The sequence below is a fragment of the Motacilla alba genome, chromosome 1A (assembly GCF_015832195.1).
Source record: "Motacilla alba alba isolate MOTALB_02 chromosome 1A, Motacilla_alba_V1.0_pri, whole genome shotgun sequence".
NCBI classification, from domain to species: Eukaryota; Metazoa; Chordata; class Aves; order Passeriformes; family Motacillidae; genus Motacilla; species Motacilla alba.
The window spans coordinates 49,982,596-49,998,089 of NC_052031.1; positions in this window are offsets into that span (position 1 = coordinate 49,982,596).

A 15,494-nucleotide genomic window follows, 5' to 3' on the forward strand; every position below is an offset into this window, starting at 1 on the left:
ACTCGACTCCTGCCAGTTCTGGGTCCCTATCATTTGATTTTCCTGAAACAGGCACCGTGAATCAATTTGCAAGATATTTCCATTAGCATGTTGGGCTGATTCAACTTATATCCTGCCCCTTATGTCTGACTCATTCTTCCTCATCTCTAAGAGAAGCCCAGTGGAAGCAGAGGGGCCTTCACATAGATGCTCAAGATCTCCATCAGACAATAGGTGAAGAAATATTTGCCATGACCAAGCTATGGTCATTTTTTGCCATTCCTTAGTCACTTGGCAGCCAATGGAGGGAAGAGGGGGGAGAGTAAATGAGACAGAGAGACAAGAACAAAAGATTCTTTTGTGGTACAGGGAGAGAGAAAAGGGAAAGCATCACCAAATGCCCAGAAGCCATGTTTGTAACAAGAGACCTATTCTCTCAGCTACTTGGGAAACAACTTGGAGTAAAAGGCCCTGGTTGAATTAACCCTTCATGGAGGCGATTTACTGAGTGTGAAGGAAAGAGGCATGGCCACGGATACATAATCTGTGTGGAGAGGTAGCAGTCTTGGCTCTTGGGCAATTTAAAACAACAATCAGTTGTCCGGGAAGAGGAGCTAGGGATGATGTTGGGTGGTTTGATCCTACTGAAGTTTTAAAATGTTAGATATCCTTTCTTCATTGGAACTTTGGTTTTAGAAGAGATCACCAGAGGGGGTTTTGCAGCATATGAGGTGATGACTTTTTGATTGATGTTTTTCCTAGGGATGCTATGGAGTAAGGAAAACACCACCCCTAACACCACCTGCAGCATAATCTTGTCCCATCACAGCCTCTGTGAATTCAGGTTCTATTACTGGCCTTCAAAAACTCTCTCCTCACACACTTTGTCTCTCTTGCTCACATCTCGGTCCTTTCTTTGACTGAGAACAATTTTACTGGCGTTAGGGGTTCTCTGTACAAACTGATTGAAAGTATGCCAAATCATCAATTTCCAAAGAAACAACTGTCTTTAATTCATTGCCATCATTTGCTCCCTTAGCCTCCTCCACATTATTTATAAGGAATTTTCTTCTTTAATTGAGTGGATCTTTGTGTGAAAGGAGACTCTAGGCTGATGGTACCAGAAAAAGCTCCACTTGAGGAAAGAGAATCTGCACCTATTTGAAGATAAATATGGAATATCAGCATATGCTGTGTCAGTTTGACTGCATGCTTGCTTCTGGGTGCTGTAAAGAAGCAAGACAGATCTTAAAGAAAGCTTCTTTCCCTCATAAAAGTGCAGGAGGGACAGCACTCTGCCTCTGGAGCCTCCTAACACAGTGCCAGGCAAAGGGGTGCAAAGAGCAGCGGAAAGACCTTTCTCCTCTCTGCTTCATGGTCTCACCAGCTCAGAAGCAGAGTCCTCCCATCATGGGTCACCCATCCCCCTGGCCTGATGGTGCAGATAGGAAGGATGCAGTGGGTGCCCCTGGAGCCCGTGGTCAGGTGGGCTGCCAAGCGGAAATGAGATGCAAACAGCCTTACAACTGTGCTTTCGTAAATAAGCCATCACATGGGACTCGTGCATGTCTGTTGGAGCAGCAGTTTGGAAACCAGGAAAATCATGTGGCAACAGAAGTCTGCAGGCTCCCAGCCCTCCCCCACTCCCTAACCTTCTTGCTCCCTTTCCTTCTCTCTCTCTCTCTGTCTTACTGAGATGGCACTCTCAAAAGCTGGAGTTAGACTTTGCTCCCACTAACGTTACCCAGGGCTTTGGGGTATATGTGTTGGCACTTGTGTTGGCGTTCAACCTACCTGTGCTACTCAGACCTGTGCTGTGTGAGGTCCCCTGCAAGCCCACTAGGGGAATTTGCAAGTTCAGTCTCCTAAAGGGATTGAAGGACATTTACCCAGAGGGGATGTTAAATATGATTAAAGCCATTGCTCAATGGGATTTTCACTATTGCAGGAGAGTCTGGCAGAAATTTTCTTTTTCTTGGCAGTATGGTTTTAATACCTGGTGGGCACTTAGTGGAGTTACTTTTAAGGTCAGAAGAGAGAGTTCTGGAGTTTTTTAAACTAAAAAAACTTGAAGTTCTCCACTGCTGCCTCATACAACTAACTCATTCACAATGGCACAGCAAACCAGGAGTTTCAGAAGATTGACACATCAGCTGAGCTACGAGCAGGTGGTGTTCTGTGAACAAAAAATGCTACTACATTGTCAATTAATGCAGGTCTTTGAGCCTTGGCTCCACTCACGGCCTCCTGTTGTAACTGAGGTCTCATATACCAACCAACCTTGCTGAGTGCAAAGAACTCAGAGCCAGGAAGGAACTGAGGGATTTATTGGGCTGTGCCAGGTGAGGCTCAACCTGTCCCATTGTCCTAGCACTTGGGTGCTGTTGTTGATTGCACCTTCTTCTACCATATGTTCCTCTAGCCATCATTTCCTCTAAGCTGCCTTTTCCTAGCTTAGAAGCTCAGGATCTGAATTCAGAGTTCATAAGACTTTTACCTTTTCTTGCATTATGCATTCCTCCCTGTGCACCTCTGTTGGCTGCACTCTCAGCCTTCTCTTCTCTTCTCTTCTCTTCTCTTCTCTTCTCTTCTCTTCTCTTCTCTTCTCTTCTCTTCTCTTCTCTTCTCTTCTCTTCTCTTCTCTTCTCTTCTCTTCTCTTCTCTTCTCTTCTCTTCTCTATCTCTTCTCTTCTCTCTCTCCTCTCCTCTCCTCTCCTCTCCTCTCCTCTCCTCTCCTCTCCTCTCCTCTCCTCTCCTCTCCTCTCCTCTCCTCTCCTCCTCTCCTCTCCTCTCCTCTCCTCTCCTCTCCTCTCCTCTCCTCTCCTCTCCTCTCCTCTCCTCTCCTCTCCTCTCCTCTCCTCTCCTCTCCTCTCCTCTCCTCTCCTCTCCTCTCCTCTCCTCTCCTCTCCCTGTTAGCTGCCTTTGGCTGTGTTGAGTCTGGATCTGAAAACGGGACTGGTTTGGACTAAATTAATATTTAGAGCAGATGGGAGTAGGCTTGATGGAAAGAGTTTGCCTCGATACAGTGCTGCTGAACTGGTGTGAGTAATTTCACTAGGCCTGGTTTAAAAGCCCTGATGCTCTTATACCAGAGCCTTATTACCACTTGGCAAGCTGTTTGCTGCACCAGCTTTCCATGGGCAGGAAAACAATTATTCAGCAAGTGCTGAAATGGGATTCCCAAAAAGCTGACAAAAATCTTTAGTTCCTCATTTTCCAGCTGCTCCAGGCTATCTCCTTCTCCACAACCTGTGAGGGATTCATAGCAGAACATCTGCATCTTCTTCCCAATTTGATCCACCAGGCCAAATCTGTTATTTACTGTTAATCTGTTACTAGCCCTAAAAAGGAAAGGAAAATCATCCTGTCTGAGAAATTCCCTAGCCAGGAATCATAGAATGATGGAATCATAGAATGGTGTGGTCAGGAAGAGACATTAAAGATCATCTAGGTCCACCTCCCCTGCCATGGGCAGGGATGCCACCCACTAGACCACGTTGCTCAAAGTCCACTTAACCTGACCATAAACAGTTCCAGGGATGGGCAGGGATGGCAAACAGTGTTTGAAGTGAGAAAACAGGACCTGAAAACCTTTCACAGGATTTATATTTTGACTAGGTTTCCTCAATAGAACAAAATTTCATCCAGGCTAATAAAGTGTGTGTAAGACATTGCCACAGTGTTACCTATCAAGGGAGTAAAATATTTTGACATAGCATTAAACCCCAAATAAAGGAAAATTAATACTCTTTCCAAATAAATGATGTCTCAACATAAAAGATTCTACCTGGAGGATCTGGAAAGTTAGTCTAACTCACAGTGCTGCCAAATCCTTTCCCTCTGCACTTGCTCTGTCTCTGCTTTAAAAAAAATAAAAACACCAAAACCAACCAAACAAACCAACTAAACAAAGCAGAAAGAAATGTGTAGTGATGGGTAGGAGATGTTGTGGTCCCGGGGAGAAGCAGAGCCCCATCTCCTTACACAGCTAGCAGGGAGTGGAGCAGGAGAGAGGAGGGTAGCACAGTGCTGTACAGCTGCAGGGCTGCTCACAACAGGGCAGAGCTCCCAGAGAATGTGCTCTTTGTTCCCTGCCTTTAAAGGGTAAGAGAAACACTTATGCATGGCAAATTAGCCCAAAAATGTATTTCTCTAAAACACCCGATTGTCTGGCCAGCTCTGCAGCTGCAGGGAAGTTCCAGGGAGAGAAGGGGGAGGCGGCGGGGAAGGAGGAGGGAGGCAGGGAAGGAGGATATTGATGGCTGGGGGCGGGGGGGAGCGGGGGGTGGGGGGCAAGGCACGATGATTGTGCGAACGAGGGAGAAATTCTCATGCCACCATTCAAACAGAGCTGACCAGTGAGCCAGGGGACTCCTGAGAGAGGGACCACGTTGGTGGTCAGTGGACCACGATGTCTCCTGGGGGACAGGGAGAAGAGGAGACGCAGGCAGCTGTGCTGGACAGCGCGGGAGCAGGCACTGGCGCAGCCGGCGGTGCCGGGGAGTCCCGCCACCCGGCAGGTTCAGCTGCGCCATCTGGGCCGGGATGCTCCGCGAGCAGTGCCATGCTCCTCTAGTCACCGTGTCATGCGTACCGCGGGCTGTGACTCCTCTCCTGCTCCTGAGCAAAGTGCACAGGGTTCGACTGTCTCTGAGGAGCAGAGCCTGTGCTCTTCCCAAGAGGTGGCACTTAGGTTTAACACATCCCAAATGTACCTCTTGATTAGGAAATTGATCCGGGCTTGTTAAGAATTTCCAGCTTAATGCTGATACTCATTTAAAAACTCCCAGACCATTGCTGGCAGAAAAGTGATTCCTTGAATTTCCCTGGAGTTTAGGAAGCAAAACCTACTGATAAGATTCTTGACAACAGCTTGGACTGTGAAGTTCATGGTGAGTGCCACAGTCTTGTCCCTGCCCCAAGGGATGCCACTGAAAGTAGTCAGGCCTACCCTGAGCACAGCTGAGACCTCAGAGTCCAGGGAGTCTTCCGCATGGTCTGGGATGAGACATCTTCTTCACATGCGTGCATTTATTTTATTTTCCATTACCTGCTGATGTGGAAAGAGAGGTGGTCCCTGTTGCAAACTACAGCACTTTGCAGGTACAGCCTCGAGGTAGCCTGACTTGTCCTCACCACTGCTGACTGAATGCTCCTGGGGACATCTGCAGAGTAATTGAGATGCTGCCTGCAGAGGAAGCAGCTCATGCTAGGCTTTGCCTTTGAGGACACCCAGGGGTGCACTTGCCTGCATAAATCCAGGTCCCAGTGCTCTGTCCCTTCTGCCACGTGTCATGGCCTATTTTGGACAGACGCTAACTTCTTCAAAGTCGCCAGTGCCACCTGCTGTGAGGGCTGGTGAGACTGAGAGGTAGCCTTAGGTTAAGCCAAGCTTAAACTGCCCATGAGAAAAGAGAGACACGAGAATGTCAGATGGGATTTGGTTTCAATACATTCCCAGGACTGTCCAGCTCAGGTGTAGGACTGATTGCCACTAGTTAAAGTTGGTCCAGGAAAACTATTTCCAGGTCGCCGTAACACTCATCTTGTGACCAAATGTTTTCAAGGAAAACCCTGTAACTCTTCAGGTTTGTAATCCAGAAGTCCTGCAAAGTCCCCTCTCAGTGGACTGGAGGACAGGAAGGACAAGTGGAGCTGGATGATTTATCTGAACAAGAAGTGATATTGACTGCTGCTGAGAATTATTCACAGAATGGGTCAGGTCGGAAGGGACCACAGTGGGTCATCTGCACCAGCCTCCCTGCTCACGCAGCCTCATCCCAGAGCACATGGCACAGGATTGTGTCCAGACAGTTCTGGAATGTGAGGAAACTCCACAGCCTCCCTTGGCAGCCAGTTCCAGTGCACGGTCACCTGTGCAGTAAAGAAATTCTTCCTCATATTCAGGTGGAACTTCCTGTGCATCAGTTTCTGCCCATTCCCTCTGGTCCAGTTGCTTGGACAGTTGCCTATTCATGCTTTGAATCTTGCTTATTCATTTTTTCTTTTCAGCGGTTTCGTGAAGATGCTTTAGTTAACACTGTGTATGGAAGTAACTGCTGGATACAGAGCAGGATCTGATGAGGGAAGCCAAAATCTGTGGCCACATTTCTCTTCACAGAGAAAAGCAAGGCACAAGAATCCAGTTTGAGAATTTCCTATAGTGGAGAAGCTCATCAAACTCTTCTTGGAGAGATGTGATGAGCAGAGGAGGGGGTGGGGAGCTGAACCACTCTTTAAATGAAGGGCTGGGAAGCTGCTGGTAACTAGTCTAATCCTGTCATCACTACCTTGCGCATTTCTTTATGGCAAATTCACTTTCTCATTTTATGTTTACATGGGAGAAGGGAGGATGAAAAATGTTAGCTTTAATCAAGTCAGCAATCCTTCTTGGCTTTGACACACTTCATTTTCCACTCAGGTGAAAGAGGTTCTTCTGCATGCACTGACATATATCCCTGTGATGAGGGGGATCTCTCCTGTTCCATCCTCTCAGATCTTCACATCCCTGCCACTCCTCATATGTCCCTCTAGAAACACCCTGAGCTGCCACCACACCAACTTCTGTGACCATGTTCCATGAACTTAACCTTCACTTTTAAGGCCACAAGGCCACAGAGGGTGGTGCCAATGCTGGGCTTCATGGCTGACCTTCATGGAGTGGGTGACAAAGACTGATGGCAGGCCTGCTGTGAGTTCTGAGATCACTTGTGCCAAGGTGGGACTCAGGGAAACCAGGAATCCAAGCACACTCCACCACTTTGTGGAGACCCTGCGACCTCCCAGTTATGGCAAGGATGTGGCATCATTGCGTGGGAATGACTGGTACCAGGGAAGCATTTATTGGTAAATAATTTGCTAAGAAATTGGAGTTCGAGGGAATGAAGTTGCAAATTCAGACTTAATTCCACAAGCACTTTTGAGTGGAAAGTGAGTGTGGGAGACAGATTTTTAAAATATCAAAACATTTCATTTCAAGGCAATCTTCCTGAATTATTCTTTTCTACATGCCAAAATGCTGTGAATGGACATTTTCAAAGTGAATTTCTGACATTTTGTTTCAAGCCAGCATTTTACATTTAAAACTTGACCCAGGCTGAAAGATGAGAGGTCAGTCACAAGACCCTAAAACGATGAAATAAAACTTGCTATTTAAAGTTCAGAATAATGTTTCAATCTCTGAGTTATGCCATTTGAAATAAAAATTAAAAGTCACTACAGAGCTCCTATGCATGTTCAGATGAACATGGCCTTACCTGACACCTCTGAAGTGGTGGAGTCACTGAAGCAGAAACAGACTGTGTGGATGGGATAAAACCAGCCAGTAGTGGCCTAAAATGGACTAAAAAATGCCCTTATGCATCCCAAACAGAATTTCACTCTTCTATCGATAAATTTCACTTTAATCTCAATGAGGCTCTTTATGGAGTGATGTGTTCCTCTTAGGGATGTTTGCATCCCTTCAGCTCTGCTGATAGCAACAGGCAGAGCAACGACGAGCAGAGCCCCTGTGCCTATGGCAGTTTTACTCTGCTGGCAATGACCTTTAAGCAAAGTGGCAACCAAAGTGTTACCATTTTCCATCAATCCCTGGGAGCTCTGTCCCACTGATCTCTATGAAAACCTGTGGAGCTTTCCATGGGCATGTGCCCATAGGCGCCTCCAGGGAAAAAATGCAAGCATAAGCAAAGTCTGGGTGCAAGAAAATCCCTGCCAATTTGGGAAATGGCCCTACTACTTCTTATAATGGGTGGGAATGTTGGGGGACAACAACCAAGCAGGATGAAGGACACTGACAGTGTTTTGAGAAGATGCTGTGCCTGTCAACTGCCTTTTCTGTACAAAGACAGGTTAAGTCCCGACGGACGTGAGGATTAGCCTTCCTCCCCCTTCCTCGCCAGCCCCAACTCCTCACTCCCGCTGCCCCGGCCTCCCTGCCATGTGCACGTGGGCCCGGCTGGCCATGAATAGAGTTGGCACGGGTGGGTCCAGCCCGAGCCACTGGGGCTCACGACTCCCGACCTGAATAAGCAGCATAAAGGCACAGAGCAGCCCCGTCGCGGCTCTGTCCCGACCCATCCTCCCCAGCTGCAACAGCATCCGCTGTGGGCCCAGACCGGCCATTCTTATCGAATCCTTCTGTGCAGTTTGTCTTTCTCTGCCTCTGTCGTCTCCCCCCACCCCCGCCTTTTTTTTTTTTTTTTTTTTTTTAATCCCCTTTTTTCGAACATATCATTACAGGAGCAACAAAAAAGATGGGACAATACAGCCATTGATGAACTGCTCTCGTCCTCCAGTCCCAATCCCCCCCACTCCCTCCCTCCCCTTCTCTGGTGCGTGCCAGCACTCTTTCCACCCGCCCAGGGCTGGAGCCAGCGCCAAACAACCTCTGCTAATAAACAAGAGGAACCAGATAAACCAGGAACACAATAGAGGGATTTGTTGCACTTTAGTGATGGTGGGAACAATGTCAACTCCGTGGCGCAGCTGCATGGACCCCCTCCCATCCTCTCCCCCAAACGCCTCGTGCCCCCCGCGTACTTGCGGCCCAACACTGTGATTTATGAAAGGCCAAAGGTCACTGTGCATTAAAGGGCTTCTTTCTTGCATCATTTATTAACCCCTCTATGACAAGGCGCACTCATTGTGGCAGTGATGGTGGCACAGGGAGTGGGGCAGAGTCCATCCCAGTGGCACCATGCATCTCCCAGAGGATGCTGAGACACAGGCTGGTGCTTAAGCCTGGTTTTACACTGACCTGGTGCTGGGGGGAGGAGGGGAGGCTTTGGTGAGAATTGTTTTGGCCAGCAAAAGCAACTTATGACTCCAGCACAGCTCTGTTCACACTGCACGCAGGTCACCGTCTGCCCCACCTACACTTGCTGCAGGCTGGTGAGCTCAGGTTGCTGTCCATGCTGTGCCCATGCACACCCTGAGAGCTGACCTGAAGGTTCTGTATTTCACATGGTAGAATTGACCACGTTGCACCACCAGAGCCTTAAGTCACCCTGTCCTACCAGGTGTTGTCACATGGGCTGCCCACGATGCAGCTGGGCAGAGACGAAGCAGGGGGTCATGGCAGAGGATCACTCCAAGGTCTACTTCTTAGGAAAGCAGAGATGTGCCCAAAATCTCTCCTTGGCTCACCAGAGCTGGTTGCCATTACAGGCAAAGCTGCAGTGTCATCATGCGATATTTTCAAGCCTTCCTGTGTAGCCATGAAGCAGCACTGTGAAACAGCAGCATAAAAAATCCTTAGACTGATCTTTTTCTCCTGAAATTGCAGTGACCAGGTGAGTTTGAGTGAGCCATTGCAGTGGCAGAGGCTTCAGCAGTGGACTTTGAACCCTGAGGTATAGCCCTATATCCCTGGCTGTGCTTGAGGATTCCCTGGAGACCCTCTCCATCGGCAAGTTTGCTTGGAGGATAACATTGCCATCACAGGCTGGGGGTGGTGAGACAGCCCTGGAAAGGGGATACCTGCTGGAGTTCACGTACACTGTAAGAGCAGTGGGGCTGTGCTGGCCCCTGGTTGCCTGGCCCATCCCTCCAGGCTCAGCAGAGGGCAGGCTGTGTTGGTGGGCTGGGATTTCTCACCCCTCCCGAGATGAAGGGATGGGTAACAAGGGACAAGCTTGGGAGCCCTTTGAATATGTGTGTCAGGGTGCAGGGCAGAGGGGCCATGGAGGCTGGGGTGAAGAGGAAGATGGTCCCACTGCCCAAATGCCGGCTGATAACTCTGGTTACCAGCCAAACTGCTCCTGCCCTAGCTCTGGTGCCTTGAGGCCGTGCTCCCTCACTCATTCTCCCTCACATTCCTCTGGGAGCTGATCAGGGCTTGAATGACACCCCAGATGACTCTTTGCTATTAATTCCAGTGAACAGAAAGGGCTCCTTGTTCTCCCAGTCCTACTCTCTGGAGGAATTACAGAGGCCAAGGCAGCAGGCTGAAGCCTTCCCCACTTAACCCTTCCCCCGGCTCCCCAGGAGCCTCCCTGCATCCAGGGGACTAGCAGAGGTGAAGATCACCCTGCAGCCACCTTGACCACCACAGAATGAGCCCACTGGGGTCACTCAGCACTGCTACAGACACAGGTCCCATTGAGAGGATTCCCTTTTCTGGTTGTTCTACCCAGTCTTGTACAATGCCCTTCTTTTCCCCTCTAGGCATCTCTCATCTGGTGTGCAGACCCAGAGCATCCAGCTCCTCCATTACATAACACTGGATATGCCAGGCTCCATCCAAGAACAGGCAACCTGGTCTTTCTCCCCCAGCTCTACCCCTTCAGTGCCTGCTTTTTGGGGTTAGCCTTTTGGAAGTACACCTGTCCTCTCCAACAGGAGATGCAGGGGTTAACAGCCAGGCAGGCTCTGTGCCATCTATCAAAGCAGGTAGCAGACAGACATGCTTGCCCCACTCCTCTTTGATCTTCCCAGACCTGAGTAATGCAGGAAAATTGCCCCGTTTAGCCATCACAGGTCCTTGCCATGCCAATGAAACATTAGACTGGCCAAGATGACAGGCCAGGAGCTGCCTGGGGTTTTTGCAATGTTCAGAAATTATTCTCCTCCCTACTTTCCACAAGGTTTTCCCTACAGCTCCTCTCTGGAGCAGCTGGCACTGTAATCCACTGCTTTAGAACAAAAAATGCAGCTGAGCAAAGTCTGCTTGGCCATATCAAGGCCATACACCAGTGGAAGCAACATGGTGGTATCCTGCACCTGTGGCATCCCGCACCATCCCTTGGAGAGAGAACAGGTTTTACCCCTGCTCTGGAACCAGGCAGGACTCTACAACCACATCCCAGACCCAGTCCCCAGACAACTTCCTGAGGACTCCCATCCCCCCCTGAGGTGATGGGAGTGCAGGATTATACACCAACCAGCACCATCCAGGCTTTGTTGCCCATGTGGAGTGATAATCCTGGAGGAGGGCAGCCACTGTGACATTTCTTTAGCTGCCTGCACAAGACACTGGATTGTCAAACAGCCCAGTCCACCAGTAAACAACACCAGGCACTGCCTGCTTTGTGTTTCCCCTGATATCCCATGGCAAAACTTCCTGCACAGTCCCTGCAGCTGTCCTGTAACCACATGGATGCTGTATGGTGCTGCCAAAACTCAGGTAGGGCTGCAGGGAACTCTTTGCATTTCCCAACTGACCCACAGCACTTCCTTTCTCCTCAGGCTGCATCTACCAGTTCATCAATGCCCACGACTGGAAGCTCAGAGGTACCTGGAAGGGTCTAGGACAAACAGTGGAAGTTTCAGCCAAGAACAGTGAGGAGTGATGAAGATCAGAGTCCAGCAGCGGTTTCTGTGCCCAGCTCTCAGTTGGAAGGCTGCCTATGGCACAAGGCAAATCAAAGAGCTCTTTGGAGAGTGTGGCAGACACAGAATTGAGGAGGGTGACACAAACATGGCCTTCAGGGACCCTCTGCTTCCTCTTGTTCATGGACAAGCCTTGAAAATGACCTGCACTCTGGGAGCCTGGGAGAGCAGTCATGACATTGGATGGGAGAGGAATTTGGAGAGAAGGGCATGAGGAAGTGGTGGAGACAGGGCTGGGCTTGGGTGCTCCAGCAAAGGGTACGACCTGGTCCTGATCTCTCTCAGGACTGATCTCTGTCATCAGTCATGTCCCATGATGTCTCACGAGTCAGACCATCTGCAGACTCACAGGTTTTCCAGACATTATAGTGGTCTTTCCCTTTGCTCCTCCCTGCTTTTTCTCAGAGCATCACACTTATGCAATCATCAAATAAAAACGCTTTGAAACCTTTCTAGTTTTTCCAATTTTCTCATGACTTCCTCTGTGGGGGGGGTCAAATGGCCACCTGGCCACTAGCTTCCACTTGCCCCCAGCACTGAGTAATGAGCTTCCCAGCTATCCCATGGCCGTGATGATGAGGTGTGATAAGGCCCAGTGGCATCTTCACACCAAAGGGGACATGCACTGTGGATGGTTGGTATACTATTTCTGACTGGGATAGCGGGACTTCCAATGTGGGTCAGCTGTCCCTGACATCTTCAACCCTCCAATGACTGTCTGGGTTGCCTGGTCCTCTGCCTCCCTCCTTCTCCCTCACGGGCAGAGAGACAGACCCCCTTTCCAGTAGGAGGGCTGACCCCCTCCTCTTCCTCACCAAGCCATGCCCACCAGCCATGTCAGGAAGCAGCAGCAAGCTTCATACTGTCAAAGATGCAAATCCCACTTTGGAGATAGGGTAGGACAAGGGTTTGGCTTTGGTGTGAGAAATCTAGTTTCCCTCCCTAACATGATATTGGGATGGCCATTCCCTGTCCCTTCCACAGCATCACAGGGGGGATACAGCCACATCAAATCCACACCAACCTGCCTGGCACAGGCAAGAATGCAGCAGGGGCAAGACCCCCTCCCACCCCCAAATCCCAGACCATGCCCCCACCCCCCCAACCACCTGCCCCTCATTGTCTCACGTGCCCACTTCCACATGAAGGGGATTTTGCAAAGAGGAGGTGGTGCCCGCTCATCCATCCCAGTGGCTGTCCCCATCCTGGCCACTGCCGCCGCCTCAGCTCCTCCTAGTCCGGGCTTCCTCTCCCGTCTTTGGGTCTGGAGCAAGCTGGACGCTCTTAAAAAGCTTTTTATGTGCATGCGTGTGTGTGTGCGAGTGTGTGTTAATCACATGATTGTCATTCACCTGTATCCTGAACAAAGACTGTGCACTGTTTAAGGCCCAAACAAGAAAGCCAGAAAGGGAAGGAGGGGGGGTTGTTGGGAAAACTGAAGGGGCCGTTGAGAGAGCAGGCGCGCGCGGGACAAAATCCTTATCAAACTCCAATTCATGGGTCTCCCTTTCCCTCAGCACACTGTGGGTATTGTTTGGCTGGGGGGTGTGTATGTGTATTTTTTCGAATGTCTGTATCGTCCCCTCCTTGCTCCCCAGCTGTGACGCTGTTTTACTGTATGGAAAGATTTCACAGGGAACCCCTCCCATTTTCCCAGGCAATCCAGGGACAATACCAGTGCTGTGCCCCCGAGTTGGGCAGGGGACAAAAGCTGGCTCTTGTGCTGGGGATCCTGCTGCTCCTCTGCTGTGGACAGGCTCTCCCCTGTCACTTGTCCCTCACCACAGGTGCAGGGGATAGGTGTCACCTAGCAAAACCCCTCCCCCAAAACCTCCACGGTCCCACCTTGGTGGAGGAGGTGTCCCACCAATGTGGTCCCCTTGCTGAAACCCTACCAAGCAGGTGCCACTGCGATGATGCTCCTTGTTCACTGACTAGCCAGTGGGAGCAGGGTGTCTTCCCTATCATCCCTGGGAGTGGTACGGACACAGGACACGTAGACAGAAGAGACTTAGACAAGGACATAGAAACACTCAGTGCTCTGAGAGGGGGCTGAAAAAAGGGGTAAACAGACTGCAAAATAAAAGAGAATTCAAAAAGTGAAGGCAGGACCAAAGGAGATAAAATACAAGAACTGGAGAAAAGCAGAATGGAGGGAAAAAGCCTCTTCCTCAACATTTAAATACGAGGAGACACTGAGAGAGACTGTGTGGCTGGTACACATTCCTTTGAGGACATCCCTCTCTGCAGCTGAGCCAGCCATGGCTCTGCAACAAGGCACAAATTGGACTCGGCTCCTGACTGGCTGGTGGCAGCAGGCTCTGACAGAGATGGTGAGCAGTGGAAAAAACACTGGTCCAGTGCCCTGGAGGTTACTGAAATCCCTTCTGGGCCTGATTCCCTTCTTGCCCAGCTGGGAGTTGTTCTCCCTGCAGAGTTTACCTGTTGCACTTGGGGTGTGAGCTGAGCAGGCTGTAAACTTCACTCAGTGCCTTGTGAGGTTCTTTTTTTTGTCTCTTGACTGGGGATCCTCTCCAGCAAAGCACTAGAGAACCCCTGGCCTCTCGTTCCCTACCACGTGAAGCTCTTCACCCTCTATCCCCACTCCAGAGGAAAACAAGAAATCTCAGCCACACCCCCTTTTCCCCATGGAATTCACAAGAACTAGCCACCTGAAGGGAGAGCAAATAAACACCATTTTCTGGCTATTTTCTGTGTCATTCTCCCTCCCTGCTCCAGGCTGGAGGTTGGCTGCAGCCAGGGAAACAAGCAGGGCAATGTTTCTCAGCAGAGGCTGCCTTCTTGAGGGGCAGGAGGCCAAACCTCCAGTTCCAGTTCTCCCACACTCCTATGTAGGGCCCCTATAGATTGAGGATGACCCTTACTGGCTGGGGAAGGTGCCATGAGCTCTGCAGTACCACTGACTCTGGATCCCGCGGGCCACAGGCAACTGCATAGGAACTGACCTTGCCTCACTTGTTTTTTGCTGGTCATCTGCACACCAGACAGAGGGTGAGCTGCCAAATTGCCCATCTGTGCTGTGAGTCCTCTTCTTGTGCCAACCACAACTGGGGTGTCTATTGGTGAGAGAAGTCATCCCAAATGGCAGAACTTGACCAGCTACTGCTTTGGCCAAGAAAGCAGGGCCTCGATGCTGCTGCATGGGGCTCTCCATTGGGTTTTCTTGTCATCAAAAAGACACTCACATTCCTCTCTTCCAAAGGGAAAAAGGCATCATGTGAAGAAAAGTATGTGAACCCATCTTCTTTTGCCGAGTAGGTGATACTGAAGAGAAGAAAGGTAGGAGATAATCCCTTGACAGTTTGTTTTTTTTTTTTTCTGTGGGGTGCAAGCAGCCTGTTTAAGCAGAGCTGGCTGCTTGATTCCAAAGGCATGTAGCCATTTTCCCCCTCCCAGCTCTGATCAGTAAAGGCTTCTCACTGGGATTTAGTGAGGTTTTCCCTGCAGCCAACCTAGGGTTTCAGAGCTTTATTTACTCCAGACAACACCAGGCATGCAGGGAAATGGCCCTAAGCTGACAGCCAGTTTGCAGGGGCAACAGCAAGCTCCACAGGTTTGCTCTGAGGGCTTGAGCTCAGGTGCTCAGCACCATCCTTGGGACTGGAACACTCACAGTCGGTTGGTGCCAGCCAGTGGTTTTCTGTGTCTTTCTAACACAAAGCTTCTGGAGAGTGAATATCTGTTATAGGAGTTGAAAATGTTCTTGAAATCCCTCCAAGCTGTTGGCCTGGGTCATAGGCATTAATCTCTTTGTATTTTCTGACTTAGCACTGAAATGTCTTTAGGTTGGGTCTCCAGCAGGGAGCTGGAGCAGGAGCTCAGTTTATCTCATTGCTACCACAGGAGATCATCAGAATTTTTGTGGGTGACTTCTCATGGTTACAGAGCTGGTGTTGGTCTACATGAGCCCTGGTAACAAAGGAAATTGAAGAAACCAACTACCAGAGGCATGTGGGAAGGAAAGGGAGCTGGAAAACAGAAAATGTGAGGGAGAACATTCTAAACCATTGAGAGCTGAGATCTATTACGTGTCCCAGGGCACAAGCAGCAAGAATGAGTGTCTGTGTGAGAGTCCTTCTCACTAGGAAACCCCACTTGCCTTGTGAGACCACATTTGCCTATAGGAGCAGCTCAGCATGCTGGAAGAAGCAGAGCCTGCTTAT